The 9,825-nt window shown below is 38.2% G+C and overlaps 1 pseudogene; it reads left to right on the top strand.

Annotated features, from left to right (window-relative positions):
- The first annotated feature begins 6,327 nt into the window (after window positions 1-6,327).
- LOC120243553 lies at window positions 6,328-9,121 on the top strand (annotated as a pseudogene).
- Window positions 9,122-9,825: the final 704 nt, after the last annotated feature.

Below are 9,825 nucleotides of genomic sequence, written 5' to 3'. Positions count from 1 at the left end.
CTCCCTCAGACCTATGATCAAAGTCAGTCCTTCCTTCATTATTCTCATAATAAAAAATCCCAGGAAGCATGTAATTTTTTCTGAGCTCTAAATTTTACCTTTTTTTAATCAAACATCAAACTTAGACCTTATACCTCATGGGAAAATTATACCATCTCTACATAAAGGAAAACAAGTTGTGGTAGGTGGTGATGTCATCTGTTGACAAAAGATAGCACTTCAACTTAGTTGAGGCAGGGTAGATCTGAAGGATGAAAGACATTTTGCATTGCATATGAATCCTTCCAGATATGTAGGATACCATAGAAAAAATATATTATTAAGAATTGATCTCAAACCCTTTAATACTGACTCACAAGCCCAGTGACTAAAAATTAATGCTTTGAGCATGTAAAAAGTAAAGTTAGAACTTATGGAAGTTGAACTATTTCCTCATTGTCTAAGGAGTGATGTCCCTAGTGATTCCTATCAGGATATAGTCAACTATTTGTTTGGTTTTCGATTTGAGCTGGGGTTTGTAACCTTGCTTTCTTTAGTGTTTCACAAAAGTTCTAGGAAAACGTGCTTGAGAGTCATCTTCATGCCTTAACAGGAGATCAATAGTTATTTCCTTAGGGAATTTTGTAGTTCTAAATAGCTGAAATAATTCAACCAGAAATAGCCAAAGTAAAAAAAGAAAAAGTATACCAATGATAAAGACACTGCTGAGGAAACATAGAATTTAAGAGAAACAGAAAACTTGGGAAGTGAGTATCTTTAGGGAGGAAAAGAGTGAAGTCTATGATTGATAGAAGAGCAAAGTCTATGATTTGTTACATCAACTGTGATAATGGAGAATCATGCTATTCTTTCAGAAAATAATCTGCTTACTGAATATGGCCAATGCATTCTTTGGAATTTATGGCACTACCAAAAACTAAACATCTTTGAACATTCTTAACTTTTAAAAATATAAATTAAACTCTTAGGTTTAGAGTAGCTCCCAATAGAGATAATTTTGTAAGAAGATTTAAAAATAATTTTGATTGCTACCTCCAATCATTTCCACAGTTCTTAAGGACTCTTTATAGTTTGCTGACAAAACGCATTAACTATACAAATTTTGCTTGCAGACTGTTCTCTTATTGAGACTTCAGTTTTTGTTTGTTCTTTTATTTTTTTTGTCTTGTTTATTTATTATCATTATTTTAATTTTAAGAAGATAGTCTTCCCTTCTCTTCTAGTAGTAAGTATTCTAGAGAGCATTTAGCCATAGGGCAAAAGTGAAATATAGGAAGATTTATAAAGCTGTGGTTTGTGTATCAATGACTTGAGGCACACAAAGAAGAGGAGAAATAGTCCACTGCCTTTTTTACCCCTGTGAGCCAGTGCCCTCATTGATCAAACCTAGCCAGAAACCAGATGGTACAGATGGTTTTGAAATGCAGTCTACAGGAGTCAGCTTCCTATCCCTACCTGCCTAGAACAGAGCAGAAGGTAAAGAATGACAGAATGAAACTATGCCTAAGATTAGCTCAAATCCCAATTCATAGAGGACCTTATCATTGAATAGCAATATAGCATTTGTAGTAGCATAGTCAGAGATTGCTCAGCTGACATCTTGCTATCTATTCACTTCACTTCCAATATTGTATGTTGTGTGTGGGGGGAGGGTTAGTTAAAATGGGAAGATCTATCTATCTATATCTATCCATTTATTTTAACGTTTATTTATTTATGGGGGGGGGAGGGCACACACAAGCAAGGGAGGGGCAGACAGGTAGAGAAAATGCCAAGCAGGCTTAGTCTTGTTAGCTTAGAGCTCAATGCAGAGCTTGCTCCAGGCACCATGAGGAACCTGAGCCAAAACCAAGAATCAGACACTTAACTGACTGAGCCACCCAGCTGCCCAGGGAAGATTTATTTATAAACAAGCGTTTTCCATCAGGATTTAAAGAAGGTAATTAAATATTAGAAGTCATTGTTTCACAATATATTTTTTCACTGTTCAAAATTTATTTGGAATTTTAGTTGGTATGACATGGATAGTTGGTTACATTGTTGATATATAGATTTTCCTTTTTACATCATATGGCAATGTACACTATATTTTTATACATATAGTGCACAAAATAAGATTATTTATAACAATTATGCACATTTGACAAAATACATCATCCTTTCCTAATAAAAACCCTCAAGAAAGTCAAGATAGAAGGAACGTACCTTAACGTAAAAGCCATATATGAAAAGCCCACAGCCAATATCATCCTCAATGGGAAAAGCTGAGAGCTTTCCCCCTGAGATCAGGATCACAACAGGGATGTCCACTCTCACCACTGTTGTTTATCATAGTATTAGAAGTCCTAGCCTCAACAATCAGACAACAAAATGAAATAAAAGGCATCCAAATTGGCAAAGAAGAAGTCAAACTTTCACTTTTCAGAGACATGTTACTCTACATGGGAAACCCAAAAGACTCCACCAAAATGCTATTAGCCCTGATACATGGATTCAGCAAAGTCTCAGTATACAAAATCAATGTACAGAAATTGGTTGCATTTCTATATACCAATAATGAAGCAATAGAAAGAGAAATCACGAAATAGATCCCATTTACAATTGCACTGAGAACCATAAAATACCGAGGAATAAAGCCAACCAAAGATGTAAAAGATCTGTATGCTGAAAACTATAGAAAGTTTATGAAAGAAATTGAAGGAGAGACAAAGAAATGGAAAAATATTCCATGCTCATTGATTGGAAGAACAAATATTGTTAAAATGTCAATACTTCCCAAAGCAATCTACACATTCAATACAATCCCAATAAAAATTGCACTAGCATTCTTCTCAAAGCTAGAAAAAGCAATCCTAAATTTTATGTGTTACCGCAAAAGACCCTAAAAAGCCAAAGTAATGTTGAAAAAGAAAACCAAAGCAGGAGACATTACAATCCCAGACTTTAGCCTCTACTACAAAGCTATAATCATCAAAGCAGTATGCTATTGACATAAAAACAGACACATAGACCAATGAACTAGAATAGAGAACCCAGAATTGGACTCACAAATGTATGGCCAACTAATCTTACAAAGCAATAAAGAATATCCAATGGAAAAAAAGAGAGTCTCTTTAGCAAATGGTGCTGGGAGGACTGGACAGCAACATGCAGAAGAATGAAACTGGACCACTTTCTTACACAATACACAAAAATAAACTGAAAATGGATGAAAGACTTAAATGTGAGATAGGAAATCATCAAAACCATAGAGGAGAAAACAGGCAACAACCTCTTTGACCTCAGCCACAGCAACTTCTTACTCGACATGTCTCTGAAAGCAAGGGAAATAAAAGCAAAAATGAACTATTGGGACCTCGTTAAGATAAAAAGCTTCTGCACTGCAAAGGAAACAATCAACAAAACTAAAAGGTAACTGACAGAATAGGAGATATTTGCAAATGACATATCGGATAAAGGGTTAGTATCCAAAATCTATAAAGAATTTACCAAACTCCACACCCGAAAAACAAATTATTCAGGGAAGAAATGGGCAGAAGACATGAACAGACACTTTTCCAAAGAAGACATTGAGATGGCCAACAGACACATGAAAAGATGCTCAACATCACTCATCATCAGGGAAATACAAATCAAAACTGAGCTACCATCTTACACCAGAGTGGCTAAAATTAATAACTCCAGAAACAACAGATGTTGGAGAGGAAGTGGAGAAAGGGGAACTGTCTTACACTGTTAGTGGGAATGCAAACTGGTACAGCCACCGGGGAAAACAGTGTGGAGATTCCTCAAAAAATTGAAAATAGAACTATCCTACAACCCAGCAATAGCACTACTAGGAATTTATCCAAAGGATACAGGAATGCTGATTCACAGGGACACATGCACCCCAATATTTATACCAGTACTTTCAACAATAGCCAAATCATGGAAAAAGACCAAAAGTCCGTCAACTGATGAATGGATAAAGAAGATGTGGTGTATGTATAAAATGGAATACCACACAGCCCAAAAAAAAAAAAAAAAAGATATCTTGCCATTTGCAATGATGTGGATGGAGCTACAGAGTATTATGCGAAGTGAAATAAGCCTGTCGGAAAAGACAAATACCATATGGTTTCACTCATATATGGAATATAAAAAATAAAATGGATGAACACAAGGGAAACAAAAGAGAAGCAAACCAAGAAAACAGATTCTTCACCATAGGGAACAACTTGAGTTTTGCTGGAGAGGAGGTGGGTGGGGGGATGTGTTAAATGGGTGATGGGTATTAGGAAGGCATTTGTTGTGAAGAGCACTTGGTATTGTATTTAAGTGATGAATCACTAAATTCTACACCTGAAACTACTGTTATATTGTATTTTAACTAACTGGAGTTTAAGTAAAATCTTGAAAAAAAAAAAGATTCTGAATTAGCTGATCCTTGAGAATGATCCTATTGGACTTAGAACCCAAAAGAACTGGGAGGGCACATGGGTGGAGGAGCCGGCATCGGGGGTACAAGACATTGGGTCTGGACTTTGTGGCTGCAGCTCTGATAGCTGTTTTGCAATATTTAGACTCCCTACAAGCTGCACACCATCTGCAATAATAACTGGAGAATATTTCTAGATAAAGTAATAATTTATGGCTTCAGACAAAACTTAGTTAATATTCTATGGCAATTTACAAAACATAAAATGTTCCTAATTGTCCATTCATTCTCAATCATAAGGATGTCAGGAGGAAGCAGGAAACAAATACAAATAATATATCAAAATATTATTTTAATTTACAGTATGTTTTTAATTCAACTAGGAACTAGGAGAGCCTTTTGCTACTGGCGTAGCTTTTTGTTTTACTTCTACCACATTTTGACAACCATCTCATAAAGAAATCATATATATTTGTATAAAATTAAAAATGAATATAAATATATTTTTAAATATAACAACCTATTTCTATATGTGCACACACGTGTCAAGTCATATTAAATCAAAAGGTTCTCCTAGATGTCCATCTCGATGTAAACACCAGCCCATGATACTACAAGTTCCATTTAAGCCTATGGCTAAGCTCCACTTTCTCCAGAACATGATAGCCCACAGAGAGCTGTTCCTGACCTTTAACCTTCTTATCTAAATCACTCACCTGAGAGTCATATGTTGGTAGGTATATTGCCATATATTGCTGTCTTATATTTAAACTCGAACATTTGGATATTTGCACATTTTTTTCTCTAAGAAAGTTTTATGCTCACTACACACTGTATCCTTTATACTTTTCCTTAGCTCCACATGCATTGTCTGTGACAGAGAGGGCCTCATTAATTAAGGAGAATCCCTGACCCTGCTATTTCACAGAATTTCTAGCCAGAACCCTCTTTCTTAGAATTTCTAGGCATCCAAATCTGGAAGACTTATTCTCTCTCTAATGAAATATATAATCTTTTTAAAAATAATAAAACAATCCATGTTAGATAAACTCCTTGTTTTCAAGGCTCTAGGCTAGAGCTGGAGGGGTAGTTCCCCTAAGAAATGCCCTATCCTCCTGAAATATCTCATCAGTTCCTTGGCAGGTGGATCTTCTACTGTTACTGTCTCAGCACTTTTAGCAGAAAGTTGCTTTTTGACAGTCTCCCAATTGGACCCCAACAACCTGGCTCCTGCTAGACTTCATTGAAAGTCTGTAAAGTCTTCCTCATAACATTAGAAGTGCAACTGAATATCTGCTTTATTTTATTTTGGTTTAAAGTAGGGCTCTTCAGAGAAACAGACCAATAGGATGTGTGTGTGTGTGTGTGTGTATGTGTGTGTGTGTGTGTGTGTATACATGCATGTGTATATATATTTTTATAGGATATTCTAAGGAGTTAGGTTATGGAATTTTGAAGGTTGGCAAATCCAAACTCTACAGGGTGGGCTGGCAGTCTGGACCCCAGAGAAGAGCCCATGGTGCAGTTCAAATTTGCCATAGGCCACAGAGTTCTTCTCTTGTTTAGAGGAGGTAAGTCTTTTGTTCTGAAGATCAGGCTTTGAAATGAGGGCATGAAGCCCACCCATTATAGTGGACAATCTGCTTCATTCCAAGTCCACCAATTTATTTTTGTAGATCTCATCTGAATCGCTCTCTCAGAAACATCCAAAAAAATGTTTGACCAAATATCTGGGTACTGTGGCCCAGGTACACTGACACATAATATTTACCATTACATTTAGTTTATTATTTTATTTTAACCACAGGTGCCTCAACACTCCTTTGGCTTAATGTGACCTCCCTGCTTTAGGCAGGGACCCCCTGCATCCTTATTTATCACTGAATCCACAATACCAGTTCCATAGACAGATGAATGACAAAAATTGTCACAGGCAAAAAGTGTATAACATGACTGCAGACTCCAAGCTGGTTGCTATCACAGCCAAAGCACATCAGCAAGAGGGAGAAAGAAGGCCATCTTAATCTGGTCCAGCCTAACATGAACATCTGTAAATTCATCATTCCTCATAATGCATATTATAAAATGCAGGTTGTTTATTGTTTCCAGTCAAGTGGATACCTTGACCTCTGTGGCTTGGAAGATAAGTGGCTTTCTTGATAACTGTGTTATTGGAAGTGGTTGCAATCTGGATTCAGCCTGGTTCTGCAACCTAATGGGGAAATTCACCCATTAAGCTGTCATGAGTGGGTACTAGGGGAATGTGGAAACTCAGGGGTGCATATAGGGAGTAGAGTATATGTTGCTGGTCTCTCCCTGAAGAATCTGCACCCTGACTTAGGCACTGATGCAGATAAGGAACAGTGGGAAAAGCTTCACAAACAGGTGGTTAACAGTGCCTATGAGGTGTTCAAGCTGAAAGGCTGCACATCCTGGGCCACTGGACTGTTACAGCAGATTTGGCAGAAAGTTTAATGAAGCATCTTAGGCGGGTGCATCCTATTTCCACAATGATTGAGGGTCTCTGTGGAATAAAGGATGATGTCTTCCTTCATGTTTCTTGCATCTTGGGACAGAATGGAATCTCAGAGATTGTGGAGGTGACTCTGACTCTTGAGGAGGAGGCCCACTTGAAGGAGAGAGCACAAACACCGGGGTGGGGGGGGCAGTCCAAAAAGAGCCGAAGTTCTATAGTTTTCTCCTTTTTTTTTTTTTTAAACTTGCTCACTATTCTTTTTTTTTTTTTTAATGTTTTATTTATTTCTAGGAGAGAGAGAGAGAGAGACAGCGTGAGCAGGGGAGGGTCAGAGAGAGAGGGAGTCACAGACTGAAACAGGCTCCAGGCTCTGAGCTGGCAGTCAGCACAGAGCCCGACGCGGGGCTCGAACCCATGAACCGCGAGATCATGACCTAAGCGAAAGTCGGACGCTTAACCGACTAAGCCACCCAGGCGCCCCTAATTTTCTCTTTTTTTAATGTTTATTTATTTATTTTGAGAGAGCAAGAAAATGAGCAAGTCGGGGAGGCGCAGGGAGAGAGAGAGAGAGAGATATAGAGAGAGAGAGAGAGAGAGAGAATTTCAAGCAGTCTCTGCCAGCACAGAGCCCAATGTGGGACTGGAACTCAGGAACCATGAGATCATGGCCTGAGCTGAAATCAAGAGTCAGAGGCTTAACCAACTGTGCCATCAAGTCACCCTAGTTCTAAAGTTTTCTAATGTTGTACCACTTCACTGTCCAGACTACACCAGAACTTTAGTCGGGGTTGTGTATATTGCCCTTATTATCTGTCCTGTTCCTCAAGTAGTAATATTAAGATGGTCTAGGATCAACATCCATTTCCTAAAGTTACAAACAGGAATGGTTCACACATCCCTATAGCTGTATCCTGATATTGGTTGATGCCTGTCTTGTGTCCTGATGCTGGATGACACCTGTCTTGTGTAGTACTAAAGTGGTTAATGTAAAATAGCTCCACCACCTCAGCAGCACCACTGCTAATGTTGCATAGGCTGAAACCGCTGGTCAAACCAGATGTGTAGCTGCTGTGTGTTATAGAATCCTGGTCCCTTCACCGCCCAGCATGCCTAGTCCAACCTTTTTTTCTCTCCAGTCAATCACTTGCTGAGATCCAATGTATAAATTCAATAGTGCATATATGGTGTAAAACTGTTCTAAAGGATCTTATTTTGTGCACACTATATATTAGATGCCTCACTTGGAGGCTATAAGGGCATATATTGAAATGGATCATCCTAAATAAGCAATATACAATAAGTAGATTTCTACTCATGACATTGGCCAAATAATCACAAGGGTAGGGACTGTGTTTGTTACTTGATAAACGGGACTCTACTTCCCTTAGCACACTGAAGCTTTTTGGTAGCTTTCACCTTCTTGATCCTCTCCCTTATCACCTGTCCTTTACACACACACACATGCACATCTTTCTTCCTTATATGTTCTGCCAAATATTTTTGTATCTTAGTATTACCCCCAAGTATGGAATGGGAAAAATGTTAATTCTAGGATTTGAATAACTTTATGTGAGATTCTCTTGTTTTCAGTGAGAACTCTCAGATGTACTTTTGTCTCTTGCACTGTTCAGACTCACAGGCTCCGGCATTACCTCCAGGCACATGGTGGTCATGATGCTTGTGTAGCTTTGAAAATGAACACTGGGGTTGGTGCCCAGAACCTAAATGAAAAACGCAGTAGACCCACAAGTCACTTAATGTGCCTTGTCCCTGCTGCTTCCTTCTCTTTTGGCTAGCTTTTTTCTTCAGACCTATATTTACAGATGGAGCTTAAACATGCTGACCAAGTGATTTTGCTCATGAAGAGGAAATGGATGGAAATGTTTGCAAAGATAAGATTTATAATTGTTGGACACTTTATGACCCTAATGATTTTAGAGAAAAACGTTTATGCTGCCTCTGTGTTTTCTTCTCCATGAAAATGGTGTAAAACGTAGGAAACTCAGACAGAAAATAGTCCGTTAGTGCATATTTTTATATGTGGGTTGTTTCCCTAGTTTTCTTGCTCTGAACACCAGAATCTTGATTAGATGCATGAGGTATAACATGCCCAGTTCTGATTTTTATTCAAAATACAGGTTCTTTACCTTTTTAGGGTTTCACATCTCACTGAGAATCTAAAGAAAATGATGGATCCTTTACCAAGAAAAATTCACATATTTACATGAAATTTTGCATAAATCTTTAGTCTTGATTCAAAGATACCCTGCAAGTCTGTCCATATGAGTCCATTTAGGAGTCTTGACTTATGGCAAGGGATTTTGCTTACTCAAGACTTTGTAAAGAATTCATTGAGAATAGCCAAATCCATTCATATTATGAAAAGAGCTGTATATTTCACTAAATTATTAACCTTAACAGTGAAATTCAGATGAATGGCTGTGGTTTTGCCACAAACTTTCCATTTCCTTCTCACTAAAACCTGGAAAGTCTGGGGGTAGTCTGTACCCTGGAGTAACTCAGATTCCATGGTCCCTCAAGCTATAACACCACCTGCTGCTCTTTAGAGCCATACTGGGATATACATGTTTATATTGGGGAATCTAACTCACTCTTCACTTATACACTTGTGCAAATTTCTTTTTTTTTTTTTTTTATTTCTAGGAGAGAGAGAGAGAGAGACAGTGTGAGCAGGGGAGAGTCAGAGAGAGAGGGAGTCACAGACTCCGAAACAGGCTGCAGGCTCTGAGCCAGCAGTCAGCACAGAGCCCGACGCGGGGCTCAAAACCCCGAACCGCGGATCATGACCTAAGCGAAAGTTGGATGCTTAACCGACTAAGCCACCCAGGCGCCCCGCAAATTTCTTTTTTTAAGTACAAACTCTTTCAACTGTATTGCTAAGGAGGTATTTTTCTCTCTTAAAAAATGCCTG

Source organism: Hyaena hyaena, unplaced genomic scaffold, assembly GCF_003009895.1.
Source record: "Hyaena hyaena isolate Hyena2069 unplaced genomic scaffold, ASM300989v1 scaffold_344, whole genome shotgun sequence".
NCBI lineage: Eukaryota > Metazoa > Chordata > Mammalia > Carnivora > Hyaenidae > Hyaena > Hyaena hyaena.
The sequence above is the reverse complement of the archived record's forward strand: the minus strand, read 5'-3'. Positions and strand labels throughout refer to the sequence as shown.